Source organism: Nannospalax galili, unplaced genomic scaffold (assembly GCF_000622305.1).
Source record: "Nannospalax galili isolate Female #2095 unplaced genomic scaffold, S.galili_v1.0 scaffold77, whole genome shotgun sequence".
Classification (NCBI taxonomy): Eukaryota; Metazoa; Chordata; class Mammalia; order Rodentia; family Spalacidae; genus Nannospalax; species Nannospalax galili.
The window spans coordinates 213,026-230,890 of record NW_008341457.1 but is presented as its reverse complement, the minus strand read 5'-3'; the positions used below and the strand labels follow the sequence as shown (position 1 = coordinate 230,890).

General features: G+C 39.7%; 1 pseudogene; it reads left to right on the top strand.

Moving 5' to 3' along the window:
• The window catches only part of LOC103737376, a 30,939-nt pseudogene extending 13,736 nt beyond the window's left edge, over positions 1-17,203 (top strand).
• Positions 17,204-17,865: the final 662 nt, after the last annotated feature.

The following is a 17,865-nucleotide window of genomic DNA, read 5'->3' as shown; positions in this document are numbered from 1 at the left end:
TATTGTATAACTGTAATAATTCAACTGTAAACCTAAAAATTTACAGCCAATTTTGAAAGAGATGCATCTTAGCTCTGGAAACTGTTATTGAATATGTCAACACTGTTGTAATGAAATACTTCTTCTAAGTATATTGTTATTAAATAATTTAATAAAAGGTGAGATGTTAAGGAAGGACAAAATCGTCAGGGGCATCTCTCTGCGTATGACTTACTACTCCCCCTTTCCTTACGTCAAATGCCTTTAGAGGTTATTGAAGGGTGATCTACAGAATTAGAAGAAGGAGATCTTAAGATTTTATATGAGGAGCTTGAGGCTAGTCCTCAGGTTAAGACAATTAAGAAGTCTAATGAGACAGAGACTTCATCTTCTGAGGACGAGATAAAAATCTCTAAATCTCAATATAAGGAAATTTTAAAGGAAATAAAGAAATGGGCAATACAAAAAAGGGGAAAATTGAATAATATTACTCTCCTTCATGTAATCCTAAATATGTAAGTGTAAAGGAAAAAGCTCTTACAATCATGAACATTTATGCACCAAACTCTGGAACACCCAATTTCATAAAATCAGTATTCCAGGACTATAAAACAGAGATTGGCACCAACTCAGTGATAGTGGCCGACTTTAATACCCCAATTTCTTCAATAGACAGGTCAACTGGACAAAGAATAAACAGAGAGACATCTGAATTAAATGACATATTATATGAAATGGACCTAACAGATATATACAGAATATTCCACCCAACCACCAAAGAATACACTTTCTACTCAGCAGCTCATGCAAGTTATTCTAAAATTGACCACATTCTGGGGCATAAAACAAATCTCAACAAATACAAAAAAAATGAAATAATTCCACACCTTCTATTAGACCACAGTACAATAAAGCTTATACTCAATAGCAAAAGAAGCTCTAGTAAATTCTGGAACTCATGGAGATTAAATAACACATTCCTGAATCAAGAATGGGTCAAAGAAGAAATTAAGAGAGAAATAAAAGTATTCCTGGAACCAAATGAAAATGAGAACACAGCACAACAGAACCTCTGGGACATCCTAAAAGCAGTCCTAAGAGGTAAGGTTATAGCTCTTAGTGCCCACATTAAAAAATCAGGAAGAGCACATGTAAACAACTTGACAATACAACTCAAGACTCTGGAAAGGCTAGAACGAACCAACCCCAAACCTAGTAGATGAGAATAAATAACACAACTCAGAGCAGAAATTAATGAAATAGAAACAAAGAAAATACTACAAAAAATTAATGAATCTAAGAGCTGGTTCTTTGAAAGGTTAAACAAGATAAACAGACCCTTAGCCCAGTTAACCAAAAGAAAGAAAGAGCAAATCCAAATTAACAAAATCAGAGATGAAAAGAGAAACATCATGACACCAAAAAAAAAATCCAAAACAATATAAGGGAATGCTTTAAAAATCTATACACCATTAAATTTGAAAACCTAAAAGAAATGGGTGAATTCCTAACATTATGGCCACCACCAAAGTTAAACAGAGGGGAGATCAACAGCCTAAACAGACCCATAACAAATAAGGAAATTGAAACAGTAATATAAAAACCTCTCAACTAAAAAAAGCCAAAGGCCCAGATGGATTCACAGCAGAATTCTACCAGACATTCAAAGAAAATCTACACCCAATACTGCTTAAATTATTCAAAAAGATAGAAACATAAGAACTTCCAAACTCCTTCTATGAAGCCAGTATCACTCTAATACCAAAACCAGGTAAAGACACAACAAAAAGAAAACTATATGTCCATATCTTTAATGACCATAGATGCAAAGCTATTCCAGAAAATACTTGCAAATCACATACTGACACATCAAAAAGAGCATCCACCATGATCAAGTTGGCTCTATTCCAGAGATGCAGGGATGGTTCAACATTCGTAAGCCAATAAATGCAATAAAACATATAAATGGATTTAAAGACAAAAACCACACTGTCATCTCAATAGATGCAGAAAAGGCATTTGACAAAATCCAACATGCATTCATGGCAAAAGTCCTAGAAGGAACTGGTCTGGAGGGAACATACCTCAACATAATTAAAGCTGTATACAACAAACCCATAGCCAACATCATCCTAAATGGAGAAAAACTGGAAGCATTCCCATTAAAATCAGGAACCAGACAGGGCTGTCCACTATCTCAGCTCCTTTTAAATATAGTGCTTTAAACCCTTGCTAGAGCAGTAAGACAGGAGAAGTAAATTAAAGGAGTATCAATTGGAAAAGAAGAGGTCAAATTATCCCTATTTGCAGCTGATATGATATTATACATATGAGATCCAAAAATATTCCACTAGAAAACTGTTGGAATTGATTTATGCTTTCAGTAAAGTGACAGGATACAAAATCAACTTACAAAAATCAGTAGCCTTTCTATACACCAATAACAAGCGATCAGAGAAAGCGCTAGAGGAAACCCTCCCATTCTCAATAGCCTAAACAAAATAAAATATTTAGGAATAAACCTAACCAAAGACATTAAAGATCTCTACAATGAAAATTTCAAAACTCTAAAGAAAGAGATAGAGGAAGACACTAGGAGATGGAAAGACCTACCATGCTCATGGATTGGTAGAATCAATATTATGAAAATGACCATTTTAATAAAAGCAATTTATAGATTCAATGCAATCCCAATCAAAATACCTATGACATTCTTCACAGAGCTTGAAAAAATAATCCCAAAATTCATATGGAATCACAAAAGACCTCAGACAACCAAATCAGTCTTGGGCAAAAAGAACACTGCTGGGGGGATCACTATACCAGAGCTCAAATTATGTTACAGAGCTATAGTCATAAAAACAGCATGGTACTGGTGCAAAAATAGACACGTAGATCAATGGAACACAACAGAAGACCCAAACATGACTTCATATAGTTTCAGCCCCTGATAATCAATAAAAGGTGCTAAGAACACACAATGGAGGAAAGACAGCATCTTCAACAAGTGGTGCTGGCAAGACTGGATTTCTACCTGCAGAAAAATGAAACTTGACCCTTATCTCACCCTGCACAAAAGTCAACTCCAAATGGATCAAAGATCTCAATATAAAACCTGAAACTTGGAAACTTCTAGAAGAAAACATAGGCAGCACCCTTCGAAATAGGAAAGGATTTTCTAAACCAGACACCAGCTGCTCAGTTCAAAAATCAATAAGCGGGATGTCATTAAATTACAAAGTTTCTGTACAGCAAAAGAAACAATTAGGGAATGGAAGAGAAAACTCACTGAGTGGGAGAAAATCTTCACTAGGTACACATCCAATAGAGGATTAATATCCAGAATACACAAAACTCAAAACAGAAAAAATAAGACAAAACAACCCAATAAAAAGATGGGTGATAGATCTAAACAGAGCTCTAAAGCAAAGAAATAAAAATGGCTAAGAAGCACCTTAAAAAGTGCTCAACATCCTTAGTAATTAGAGAAATGCAAATAAAGACCACTTTAAGATTTCATCTTACCCCAGTCAGATTGGCCAGGATCAAGAGAACAGAAGGATCAAGATCAAGACTCCAAATGCTGGAAAGGATGTGGAGAAAGAGGAACACTCATTCACTGCTGGTGGGAATGCACACTCATGCAACCACTATGGTAAGAAGTGTGGAGAACTCCTAAACTAAAAATGAATCTACCATATGATCCAGTGATACCACTCCTTGGCATATACCCAAAGGACTCATCATATTGTAGAGATACCTGTACATCCATGTTTGTTGCTGCTGTCTTCACAACAGCTAAGAAATGGAAACAACATAATTGTCCCTGAACTGACGAATGTTTAATGAAAGTGTGGTACATCTACTCAATGGAGTTCTACACAGCAGTAAGAAAAGATGAAATTATGAAATTTGCAGGTAAATGGATAGAGCTAGAGAGTGTTATACCAAGTGAAGTAACAAATGCAGAAAAGCAAGAGATATATGTTCTCCCTCGTTTGTGGATTGAAGCAACAATCCCTTATATGTGAGTATATAATATCTGTTGTAACACCAGGAGCCAGGTAAAGGGAAAGGATACAAGGAGGTAAAGGAAAAGAAACAACTTAAGAGGGACATAGTAGGGAACAGATGATACCTGAGGGAGGTGGAAAAATGTGAGTAATCATCAGGGAGGAGAGGTGGGAGGGGCAGTCAAGGGACCATGGTGTGGGAGAGGGAGGGAAGTCAGGAATGGAAAGATGGTGGGAGTCAAGGGGTATTGGGGGAGGGTGGGGATAATGGGGGCACTGTGACTAGGAAGGGAGGGAGGAAGGAGGCTGGATGGGAGACAAAAGAGTAGAGATGAGTGAATCTCGGGGGGCTAGGAAACCTAGAGGGAAAAGTGATGCCCTAGAAACCCTATGAGATATGCACGTAGGGTGTCTGAACATTAATGCATATGTATACCTAGGAGTTTCTTAGTACAGAACACAGTGCCAGATAGAACAGACCTTCCTTAGAGCGACAAACATGCCGTACAGCACTCATCAAAGAAGCTTCTTTTTATAACAGATGGAGGCTACTGCAGAGTTGTGCATCTAGTCATCCATAGAGAACATACACCTGTACTAGGTTATACATCTGCAGTCGAATTCCTACAACCAAGGCTCATGGAACATAGCGGAGTAAGGGGTAGAAAGAGGGCTAATATATCCCTCAACTCTCACCAGTGAGGCTTCCATGTACATCAGAGTGCAATGCACACAGAAGGCCTCAACTGGCCAAGTTTTGGAGAATAAGATACTTTAGAGTGTAGGATGGGACTCCTATATGGAACCTCACCCACCCGCGGCTCAGGGACCATTGTGGAAGAAGAGGCAGAAAGACTGTAAGATCCAGAGCTGGTTCAAGAACACAGGGAGGTGGAGGCTTCCAGGCCACTGGAGACTTGCTCATGTGAACCTGTGGCAGCAGTGTTGTTGAGCACAGGACCCATGTCATCTCAATTAAACAAGGGCCCAAAGCGGAGGTAAGAAATAGGTGGTGGGTCACACTAGATTGAGAACTATTTGAGACTAATTGCTGCTGGGTGAGCGAGAGTATGACTTACATACAACCACTGAATGGGCTGACTAGACTCCAGTGTACACAATTACACTGAAGGACATTTGGGTACAAACACCTGAATGAATAGGATTCAGTATGTATGGCAGAGTGCATAGGGTTTTGTGGGGGAGGGGGAGGTATGGATTAGGTAGGGGGTCTGGATGTGACTGGGAAATATTGTGTGAAATTTTAAAGCCCAAAAAAAGAAAAAAAGAAAAAAGATCTGGCTAAATATAAATCTGATCTTAAACATGAAGAATTTTAAAAATCCTATAAACAATGTTCTGTGATAATATTTTTAATTTTCCTGTAACTGTTAATCAAGTTCCTCCAAATGAAGACTATCTAGAAGGGGAATTACAATTTTCTCATACTCCTGTAACTTTTAAGACTATCAAAGAAATGAAAGAAGCAGTGGCTACTTGTGGGATGCATTCTAGTTATGTTAGAGGACTTTTACAAGGTCTTGTTACAGAGCTTAGATTAATACCATTTGATTGGGAAGCTTTGGCTAAAGCAGTTTTGGAGGCAGAACTTACTTGCAATTTAGAACTTGGTGACAAGATGAAGCTGTAACTATGGCTCAGAAAAATCAAGAAAACAATGTTGCTATAACAGCTGAACAGTTAATGGGGTCTGGAGCATGGCTTGGAGTTGACAGGCAACTTCAGTATGATGACACTGCCATTTCACAAGTAAGGCTTTGTTGTCTTAGGGCATGGGATAAAGTTGCAAGCTCTGAACACTCCTCAGCATCATCTACTAAAATTATGCGGTCAGCTAAGGAGCCATATACAAATTTTTTGTCTTGTTTGCAAGCTGCCATTGCTGAAGGTGTCTCACAAGTTGAGGTATAAGATCTTTTGCTACAGACCTTGGCTTTTAAAAATGGTAACTCAAAATGTCAAAAAGCTCTAAGGCCTCTTAGGTCACAGGGAAGCAAACAATATAAAGAAAAGAGATTGGACTTGTTTAGTTATAAAAATATAAGTAGACAAGCTGCCTTGGAAGGTCACAAGCAAGTTGGAGGAATGCCACAAAGTTCGCTGCACACAAGGAACTGTGTGGAGGTGTCAGCCAGCACACTGACTGACACCACAACCTTCATCTTGAGCTTCTTATTCCAAAACCTTAAAAATAGTCAGCAGCCAGCTGGGCATGGTGACGCATGCCCAGAGGCAGGTAGATCTCTGTGAGTTCAAGGCCAGCCTGGTCTACATAGTGAGTTCCGGGACAGCTGGGGCTACAGGGAGACCCTGTCTCAAAAAGACCAAAAAAAAATACAGGGTGTTGTTATAATAATTACTGTTATAGTCAAAACAACTTTTTAAATCCACTTCTCTGACTTGTACGACACCCCCAGTCACAGTCTTGGATTAGATGGATACAAACAAGCACTAAAGTTACCCATAACTACAAAAAGATGTCCTTTATGTTTCACTGTATTATACAAATGTCACTTTTGGTGTTTTGCTTTACCCATAACAAAATAATTTGACTCAAGAAAAACTAGGTTTTGCCTCCTAAAACCAGATGGGACAGTCCAAAAGAAAACAGTTTCATTTGATGAACTTTGTTTAAATCTGGTCAGTTTATTTCTTGTCTAAAGGTATGTAGCCATATACTAATTTCTTATCTAGACTCTGGACAGCCATAACAAAACTATCTCTCAACCTAAGATACAAAATATTTTGCTTCAGTCCTTAGCCTTTAAAAATGCTAATATGAAATGTCAAAGTCTTAAGACCATTATGGGCTCAAGGGGCACTGTTACAAAACTATATTAAAGCTTTCATTAATATTAAATCTAATCCTTATGAGACTAATTTATTTAACAACTATATATGTTGATAAAATAGCACAAATTATTTTAAAGGGATGCTTGCATTGTAGAGCATTGGTAGGAGTAGATCTTACAGATATTGTGGTTCCAGTAACTGATGAACAACAAGGTTTGTTAAAAGTTAATAAAGAATTACAAATTGCATTAAACAATTTTATTGGGGAACTCTCTAACCTATATCCAAAAACCAAAAAAACCCCAATTTCTTAAATTAGCAAATATTATTTTAGATATAATTATCGTTTCAGAGCCTATTTCACAGAGCTTAACTTTATTTACAGGTGCTAATAAAATTTATCTAGCAGGTTACACTGATGGTAAATATATATACACAGATTACAAAACACACTGTATTTATCAGTACAAAAGGCCAAATTATTATGGCATTAACAGATTATTCACAAGCTTTAAATATTATTACAAATTCTCAATATACAGTATTTACTGTTTAACATACATCCACTGTTTATATGTATCCTGATAATAATGAGTTATATAATCTCTTTCTTCAGTTGCAATCTTTGTTACTTCAAAGACAATTTCCACTATTTATTACTCACGTCTCATACTAATCTTCCTAGACCTATAATAGATACTAATAAAAAATAGATAAAATGTTACATCAACTGTATCTTTGTAATAATCATTCTGATATAATTAATTTTTATCGAGACACATACGCTAATTGGAGAGTGTTGGTTCACCAATTCAACACTCCACAAAGATTGGCTAAGACTACTGCAAGGCAATGTGACATTTGTCAACCAATTAACAACAGTCCTTTGCCTAATGGTCTTAACCCCCAAGGGTCACAAGTTAATGATATATGGTAAATGGATGTCATGCATGTCAAAATGTTTAAAAAATTGCAATATATCCATCATACTAATCATACTATTGATACTTATGCCACTTTTCAATGGGCAACTGTGTTACCAAATGAAAAAAATCTTCTTCTGTAATCTTAGATTTAAAAGAAGCCATGAATATCATGGGAGTTCCTAAGCAGTTAAAAACTGATAATGCACTTGGCGTGGTGGTGCACGCCTTTAATCTCAGCACTTGGGAGACAGAGGCAGGTGGATCTCTGTGAGTTTGAGGCCAGCAGGGTCTATGTAGTGGGTTCTAGGCCAGCTGGGGCTACTGGGAGACCGTGTCTCAAAAAGACTGAAAAACCACACAAAAAACAATAAAACAAAAAACCACAACAAAAATCCTGATGATGCTTAAGCTTATCTATCTCAGAAATTTTAATCATTTCTCTTTGAATGGCACATTAAGCATGTCACTGGAATCCCATACAACCTACAGGGACAAGGCATTACTGAATGTTCTAATAGAACACTGAAAGAAATGTTAATTAAACAAAAAGGGGGAAATGCTAACTCTCCTTGATGTATATTATTAGATGCTTTATTCACCCTAAATTTTTGAAATTGCAGTGCTTAGGGTTTTACAGCTGCAGAAATGCATTGGCCCTGTGTAAAGAAAAAAACAGACTCTCTATAGCCTACATGGTAAAAGGATATGACTACAAACAATTGGCACAGAGCACATGTAATAAAATGGGGAAAAGGTTATGCTTATATTTCCACAGGCCCTGATCAGTTTTGGATTCCAGCTCATCTCATAAAGTTTCGAGATGAACTAATGCCCACGCTTCAATCCTGACCTGGACACTGAAAGAATGGCTCATTTTACTTTGGGCCCAACTACACGGAGAGTGGCCAGACCACTGCTCTCTACTAATTCTTGTGCCCTTCCCACATGGGGTCAACTGAAGAAATTAGCCAAGAAAGGTGATCTCGTGGTTCAACGTCTGGGACAAAATCATAATCCTGAAACTTTATTTTTAGGTATGTGTGATGGCTAATCCTGGGTGTCAACTTGATTGGATTTGGGATTAACTGAAATGAAAGAGATCTTCTTAATTCGATCATCTAAAGCCAGAAGACACACCCTAAATGTGGGTGTTACCTTCTGATAGCAGCCGGTATAAAAGACCAAGGCAGAGGAGAATGCCAGGCTTCTTGCTGCTTGCCTTCTCTCTTGCTGGTGAGTTCATCTTGCTGCCGTAGACTGAAGACTAGCTGATCTTTTGGAATTTGTCAGACCTTCAGCGCCAGATTGGGACTGCTGAAACATCCAGCCTTGTGGACTGAGCGACTACAGATTCTCAGCCTCTCCATTATGGTGCAGCCATTGTTGGACTACTCAGACTCTATCCTGTGAGCTAAGGTGATAAATCTCTATACATATATATTCATTCTACTGGTTCTGTTTCTTTTTAGAACTCTAATACACAAACTATCCATCAGACTGCCAGTATGCCTCCTTGTTTCTCTAGACCCAATCCTGCCCTTTGGCTCTATAGCCTCCATGGTTCTGTGCCTCTCTTCTGCAGCTAAACTCAACCTTAGGACCCAGGGAAAATCTGAAACCATGGCTTGATATCTCCAGCAGTTCTCTAAGAGAGTTCATTATCTAACACCACCCATCTCTTAGATTGAGAATCTGTGGGTTCTGGTCGGCTGGGGCTGAAGAATCAGCTGTGATTAAGAAGAGACCAGAACCTGAAACAAAACCTTTGCTTTACTGGGACAAGTGATGCTGGTTAGCTGGGGCTGAAAAATCAGCTGTAACTAACAAGAGATCAGCATCAGTGAGGTCCAGTCTTCTGGGAGGTATTTCCTCAGGGTCAGCACACAGAGGGAACCCGCACCTCCATTTCAAGCTGGAAGCAGGGCTTGGTAATGTGTAAGAATCTCCTGCATGGTTCTGGTGTTGAAAGCGTGAAGGGGTCACAGAGAGCAGCTGAGGCTTGGCACTCTGAGAGGCCAGGAAAGGCCATAGGTGAAAGTACAGCTTCAGTTGCAGCGAAGACCCCAGGACTGAAGGGGTCATGGAGAGAATCTGAGGCTTTGCACTCCAAGAGGCAAGAAGAGGCCATTGGTGAAGGTGTAGCCTCAGTTTCAGTGGTGACCCCAGCTTTTTGGAGATGCCGGGACCATGGGACGACCACCAAGGACAGCGGCAGGTGTGGAATGGAGTTCGCCTGGGTCTGTGAGATGAGCTCAGTCAGTGTGCTGTGGACGGCAGAGTCAGAGAATTGGAGCAAGCCAGTAAGCAGCGTTCCTCCATGGCCTGTGCTCCAGTTCCTGCTTCCAGGTTCCTGCCCTCAGTTCCTACCTTGGGCTCCCTGTTGAACTACGACCTGGGAGATGTAAGCTAAATAAACCCTTTCCTCCCAAGTTGGTAGTGGTCAGAGTGTTTTGTCATGGCAATGAAGAAACAAACCTGGACAGTATGCTTGCAATAACTACTGTACAGGTGACTACTGCTACTAATTTTTTTCATTGGGCTTATATTCCAAACCCACCTCTAAATCGCACTGTTTACTGGGAAGATCCCACTATCCCAGTTTACACTAATGATTCTAATTGGGTGCCTGGCCCTTATGATAATCAGGGTCCTTTATTTCCATGAGGATCAGACAATACATCTTATATAGTAGGAATCCAGGGTGCTCCTATTTGTATAGGTGCTGAAGAGCACTGTTTGAAGGGAACACATCATGTTTGGCAATCTATTCTAATAAATGGCACAGAAAGAGATAGTAAAAAGGCTATGTATATTTTAGTAGGAAAAGGATTAAAAGATAATAGTACTAATCACGCTTTCTATCCACCTCCCATGCCTCCTTGTCAGACCCCAGTAGTCTCAGAGTTAAATGCTTGGATACACTGGGAACAATGCAGAGGACTGGAAGTCCGAGTTCTTGCTAGTACTTCCTATGGAAGCGTCATTGATTGGAGCCCTGTGGGCTTCGCTCAGACAAGAAAGGAGGGTAAAGTTAGGATGGCATAAAGAAGATAACTTTTAAAAATATTTAATTTATTATTTTATTTTATGTGTATATGTGTATTGCCTTCACGTAGGTAAGTGCACCCATGTCGTGCAATGCCCACGGAGGACAGAAGAGGCTGCTGGATCCCCTGGAACTGGAGTTACCGACAGTTGTTAGCTGCCATGTGGGTGCTGGGATTCGAACCTGGGTCTTTCGCAAGAACAACCAGTGTTCTTAACCACTGAGCCATCTCTCCAGCGCAAGAAAATAACTCTTTAATATCCAGTGAAAGCAATGCCATGGAAGGGTTGGTTTGGCATGGTGGGGGGATGTTTTCATCCTCTCCTCATTACGAAGGAGCCACTCAAGAACATCTTTGGAAACTGATTACTGCTTCTACATAGTTATGGGCTTGGAGAGGGGAAATATGGAAAAATAACTTTAATAACAATACTGAATCATCATTTGTTATGAATGTTTCTTGTAATACTATGGCTTGTGTTCGATTACCTTATGTGCTATCGATTGGATTGATTAAATGGAATCAGACAGAAGGATCTGTCACTTGTGAGAACTGTGCTCTGTATATCTGCATAAATTCCAGTGTTCCAATTATACTACACAGACTTATACATACTTCGTGCTCATGTGGGAGTTTGGATGCCTGTGCAGCTTGATTGACTGTGGGAAGAATCACCCTCGGTGTCTATGCTTTATCATTGTCTTGAAAATGCAAAATACAGAACCAAAAGAATGATTGGCCTGATCACCGCAGCTGTCCTGGGGATTATTGCTATTACTGCTATTGCTGCAACAGCTGAGTTGCCCTACATCAGAGTATGCAGAACGCACAATTCGTGCAACAATGGCACTCAGACTCTGAAAAGTTACAGAATTCTCAAAGACAAAGATAGTGTTCTCAGTGCTGAAATTACAGATTTGGAATCTGCTGTAGTTATGTCAGGAAGTCAGATTGTTAGTTTACAAAAACAGCTATTGTTGAGGTGTGATTGGAATGTATTTCAATTTTGTATTACATATTTACATTGGAATTCAATGACATTCCCTTGGGACTGGGTTAAAAAACATTTGTTAAATCATAGTTGTATGACCCAGGAGATATTGAAGTGACAGGCAGATATTACTCATACTTTTCCTAGTCAATTGAAAGTTATTTCTGGTCAGAATCTCTTGGAAGGAATTGCAGATGGTTTAGGGAAGCTAAATCCATTTAATCAACTTAAGATTTCTAGCATAATGTATTCTATTCTGTTTTTATTAATAATTGTTATGTTTCTCGTATCTTATAGTCTGGCAGAAGTCCTCCAGAAACCAAGTGATTTCTCTGCATCGTGCTGCTATAGTCGGCCTTATGTTACAGAACCTTGCTAAACAAAAAGGGGGAGATGTTGGAGCTCAGTTCTGCAGAAGGTGAATCAAAGACAAGAGAGAGTCCAGCTGTCTCCTGAAAACAGGAGGCTGTTTGGACATTGGTGGAACACCACCTCTGGTCATAGGGCAGAACACTGCCCTATAGTAGGAATGACAGTGGATGGGCTTGTGTTTTCCTTTTTCACGGACTAGAGCTCTGGGAGAGAGTTTGGTTAGTAACAGAAAAGAAAAGCAACAATTTACTTTGAACTTTGATTTATGTTTTGCACGCTGTGTCCTTGGTTGACCCTGATTGTTAGGTGTAAAGAGCCACCCTTAGACTCAAGCTTGCCTTTCTGCACCTGAGAGTTGGGTCCTTTGCCTTCAATCATTTCGTCACCCACCAGCAGACCCAAGTCTCTACAAGGTGAAAAGAATGCATGTCCACCAAACCAGTCCTACTAGAACTCTGGCAACAGTAATGTGGACTGAAGAGAGGAGTAAACACAGCCAACAGACGACAGAAGGGAAACTAATGGAGCCATAGTTACTGAAACGCACAATAGGACTAAGAGCACAAACCCCCAAAACAGCAACAAAATGACATCAATCAACACACACCTTTCAAGAAGAAATTTAAACATTAATGGCCTCAACTCAGCAATCAAAGACAAAGATTAGTTGAATGGATTAAGGAACAAAATTCATCCTTTTTTTTTTTTAACAATGAAGTTATCTTATCTTCAAGGATACGTACCATCTTCGAGTGAAAGGACGGGGAAGAGGATCCCAAGAAAATGGGACCCGTGACTATCAGATGTCGATATCCTAACATACAAGTAGGCATCAAACCAAAATTGAGAAGCGATAACGAAGGTTGCTTCATTCTGATCATCAGAGCAATTAATCAGAAAGATGATATCGTGCTAAACATATACTCACAAACCTTTGCCTACCTAATTTCATGAAAGGCACAGTACAAGACTTCTTAACCCTAACTCAATAATAGTAGGTGACTTCAGTACCCCAGTATCTCCAATAGACAGGTCATTTGGACAAAACATAAACAAAGAAACATTGGAATTAAATGACATCATACATCACACGAACCCAACAGACATCTACAGAACGTTTCATACAAACACCAAAGAATACACATTGTACTCAGCAGCCCAGGGAAATTTCTCCAAAAGAGACCACATATGGGGACACACAAAAAAATTCAACAAATACAAAAAGCTTAGAATAGCACCATGACCACATTCAGTTTATACTGACAACAACCCAACCATTGTCAGTCAGACACAAACACATCAATTTAAACAAGAACCTTAGAATCCCTTGTTCCCAAGACCTAATGTTAATACAATCTAAACACATGATAACATTAAAAGCCTTAGTCTTAAAAATTTCAACACATACCTGCACATTACTTTACTGATTACAATTCAGTAAAGGTTGAAACCAACAGAAAATAGTCTCTAGAAAAGAAATTACAAGTCGTGGAGATTCAATAACATGCTGCTGAATGATGAATGGATCAAAGAAGGAATCAAGAAAGAAAAAAAAAGTATTCTTGGAAATAAGTGAAAAAAAAAAAAAACACCACAATGCAACCAAACCTCTGGGAAACAATAAAAGCAGCCTAAAGAGGGAAATTTATAGCTCTAAGTTCCTATATTAAAAATCTGAAAGAGCACAAATAAATGAATTAATGGTATAACTCAAGAGTTTTGGAAAACAAGAACAAACCAAACTCAAATCCAGTAAATAGGAAGAAATAATAAGAACCAGGCAAAAATAAATGAAATAGAAACAACAAAAACAATATAAAGAATCAGTGAATTTAAAAGCTGATTCTTTGACAAGATAAACAAGATTGACAGACACTTAACCCAAGACGTCAAAGGAAAGAAAGAAAAGGCCCAAATCAGTAGCATCAGGCACAGAAAAGAAATTCAGAACACGATAAATGAGTACATGAAGAACACTATACTCCATTAAGTTGGAAAACATAAAATAAATGGACAAATTTCTAGATACATTCAAATCACCAAAGGTAAATCAGGAAGAGATTGACAACAGGCAATACAGGCATAAACAAAAAAAAAATAATAAAATGTTCTTTTAAAAAAAGGGAGCTTGGAGTTTTTTAAAGTGTTAAAGATATGTTTGAAGCTAGGAGTGCTGGCACACACCTTTAATCCCAGCACTTGGGCGTGTTTCACTAAATTTTCCCTTTTCCTTCCCTGGGAGACTTGCTGGCATGCCCTCTGATGACTCTAGGGTCGCCCGGTGCTGACAGGGATTAACAAACCGACATAAGGCATCCTATTTGAATTTTGCATCGTTTATATGACATTTGGGAGGGGGTGACTTACAAAAACACAGATTCTTATAGGCTTTTCCTTTTGCATATTTGAAATGCCTGTGCCATCCGTCTCCTGCCCCTGGTCTCTCACTCAGTGTTCATCCATGCTCCAAAATGGCAGCAGCTCCACTATCTAATGGCTTGACTCCTGCAGAGCCTGGGAAGGAGGTGGGACCATGGCTTATCAGAGGAACATCCGGGTCACAGGGAGGCAGAGACAGGTAGATCTCTGTGAGTTCAAGGCCATCCTGGTCTACATAGTGAGTTCCAGGCCAGATGAGGCTACAGGGAGACCCTGTCTCAAAAACAAACAAATAAACAAACAAAAAACCCAACAAAAAACCCCCAACACTAACAACAACAAAAAAACCCAAACCAAAAAGTACTTTTGAGGCAGATTATCAGTGTTCAGTTCTAGTTGGTCTGGAACTTGCTATGTAGCCCAGACTGGCCTTGAATTCATAGAGACCCACCTGCTTTTGCCTCCTGAATGCTCAGGTTAAAGGCATGTGCCACTGTGTGTGGCTACGTGTTGGAATTTTTAAAGACTGAGACTTTAATGTTGTTTTGTGTTTAGAGTTTATTAACATTAGATCTTGGGAACAAGGGAGTGTAAGGGTCTGGTTTAAAGTGATGTTGTGTGTCTAGTTGACAGTGAATGGACTGTCGTCATTAGCTTGAACTGTCAAACTTGACACAGCCTAGACCCACTTGAGAAGAGAGTCTGACTGTTAATTGATGTAGGACCTAGCCCATTGTGGGCAGATTGCCCCACACTGTATAGAACACTTAGCTGAGGATGAGCTGCAAGAGAAGCAGCACGCAGGGCTCCTCCATGGTTTCTGCTGCATCTCCCGTCTGTGAGTCCCCTGGTCACAGATAACACTGTGTAAATAGCAAGCAGTTCTACCTTCGGGATGATTGATGCCTTGAGTTCCGGGCCTGACGACCTCCGATGAAGGATTGTGACCTGGAAGTGTTAGAGGAAATAAACCTTTTCTTCTACCAGTTGCTTTTTGTAAGAGTGTGTTATCACAGCAACAGAAATGAAACCAGAATACAAGGTGATGATGCATCCACCTTCAAAAACAGGATGGAGTCACTATAAACACTGCTTAGGAAATTGCTTACCTGTACCTCCGTGTGAGTAGACAGCACAAGAGAGCACACAACATACAGAAGACACAAAATCAGCTGGCTGTTTGCACTTGACCATCCCACCTTCTATTTAGGAGGGGCAAATGTCTTCACATTGTCAAATGGTGTTATCCTCTACAAAGTTTGTGCTCAAGAACAGTACAAAAAAGTGACCAAAACTTCAACAAAACAAAACAAACACATGGTGTTTTAAATCAGCTTAAGATTGTGTTGGCCTCATTCATAGCTACCCTTAGCAGTCCCATGTGTCCACTGCCTGCATGTAGACATCTGCTCTAGTGTATATATTTTCTTTTATGAAACACTCAGTCTCAGGCATTTTGCTATAGCACATTGAGTATAATACACACACTAATGTGCTATGAGAGTAGATATTTTTGTCTTTGTTGTGTGATAAGGAGCTGGGTGTCACTAATAAGCAACAGAGAAGTGAGAAAATAAATATGTGTGCCTGACATTAAGGAAGATAGTAACGTTAACTCAAAAATGTGAATACAGAATTCTACTACTCACCATCTTCAAGAACAAAAGGGAAAATGTGCCCAGTTTGCCCAGGGTATTGGATTCGGGGCTGGGAGCTTCTGAATGGAGGGACACTTGATGAAATCTCACTGACACTATTGTATTTCTCACCAAATGCGGATCAGTGTGTGAAGTGTCCAGTTGCTCATCATGCCAACATAGAGCAAACTGGCTGTCTCCAGAAAGCTGTGACTTCCCTGACTCATGAAGACCCCTTGGGGATGGCTCTGGCCTGCATGTCCTTGAGCTGCTCTGCAAACACAGCTCTTGTTCTTGGGGTCTTTGTGAAGTACCACGACACTCCAGTTGTGAGAGCCAATAACTACACCCTCAGCTACATCCTGCTCATCTCCCTGGCCTTCTGTTTCCTCTGCTCCTCGCTCTTCATTGAAGAGCCACCTGCTTCCTGCAGCAGACCACTTTTGGAGTGGTGTTCACTGTGGCTGTTTCCGTTGTCTTAGCCAAAGCAATTACCGTGATTCTAGCTTTCAAGATGACTGCGCCCGGGAGAAGGATGAGGCGGCCTTTGATGTCAGGGGCACCTGATCTCACCATTCCCAGCTGCATCCTGATCCAACTTATTCTCTGTGGAATCTGGCTGGGAACCTCTCCCAGATTTGTTTGTTGACACGGACACACTCTGAACATGGCTACATCATCATTGTGTGCAACATGGGCTCAGTCACTGCCTCTACTGTGTCCTGGGATACCTGTTCTCTCTGGCCCTGGGGAGCCTCACTCTGCCTTTCCTGGCCAGGAACCACCCTGACACCTTCAATGAAGCCAAGTTGCTGGCATTCAGCATGCTGGCCTTCTGCAGTGTCTGGGTCACCTTCCTCCCCGTCTACTACAGCACCAAGGGGAAGGTCATGGTGGCTGTGGAGGTCTTTCCATCTTGGTCTCCAGTGCAGGACTGCTAGGCTGCATCTCTGCTCCCAAATTCTACACTATTCTCATAAGACCCAAGGAAAAACATTTGCAAGTCCTGAGAGATAAAATGGAGTCCAGGGAACAGGCATTCTGAAGATTAGCTCATGCATGCCTGTCAACATTTTTAGTATTCTGAGCAGCCACAATACAAACCACACCGATTTTGTGTTCTGAACCTTATTGAGCACATGAAATCAATAGTTCTTCTCAGTAATATTTTCCTTCTTTTCAAAAAAGAATAACCTAGCAAGTAACTGCAGTGAGGCACTTAGTATAGGCTTACAAACAGATGCTGTGCAGTGTGTGATGACTATTCCAGGATATATTTATGTAGAGTAAATTCTCTATGTATGTATTGGCAGACAGCACTAAATACATATTTGCATAAAAGTATATAATTGAACAATATTAGTGACTGCTGTCTTCCCATTTTTCCTTTTTTTATGTTAATGATTTTCATAGTGTACATTGATTTGAAGTGCCCTAATCAATCAATCACACTTAGTGCTTTAAGACAAAAAATGAATCATCTATACCCATAATAAATCACATTGCTAAATAGTCCTCAAGTGCTCTTTCCATGTATGCTTATAACTGATTCAGAAGATATGCATTCTTCGATTTACTTTTTAAAATTGCTTTTGCTTTAAGTTTTCTTGTGATGATACCAGGTGTTAGTGATCACTTCTTATGATTTAGGGGAAATTGGCCCAACATCAGTAAGTTTCACATTCAACCATTCTATCTAGCTTGTTT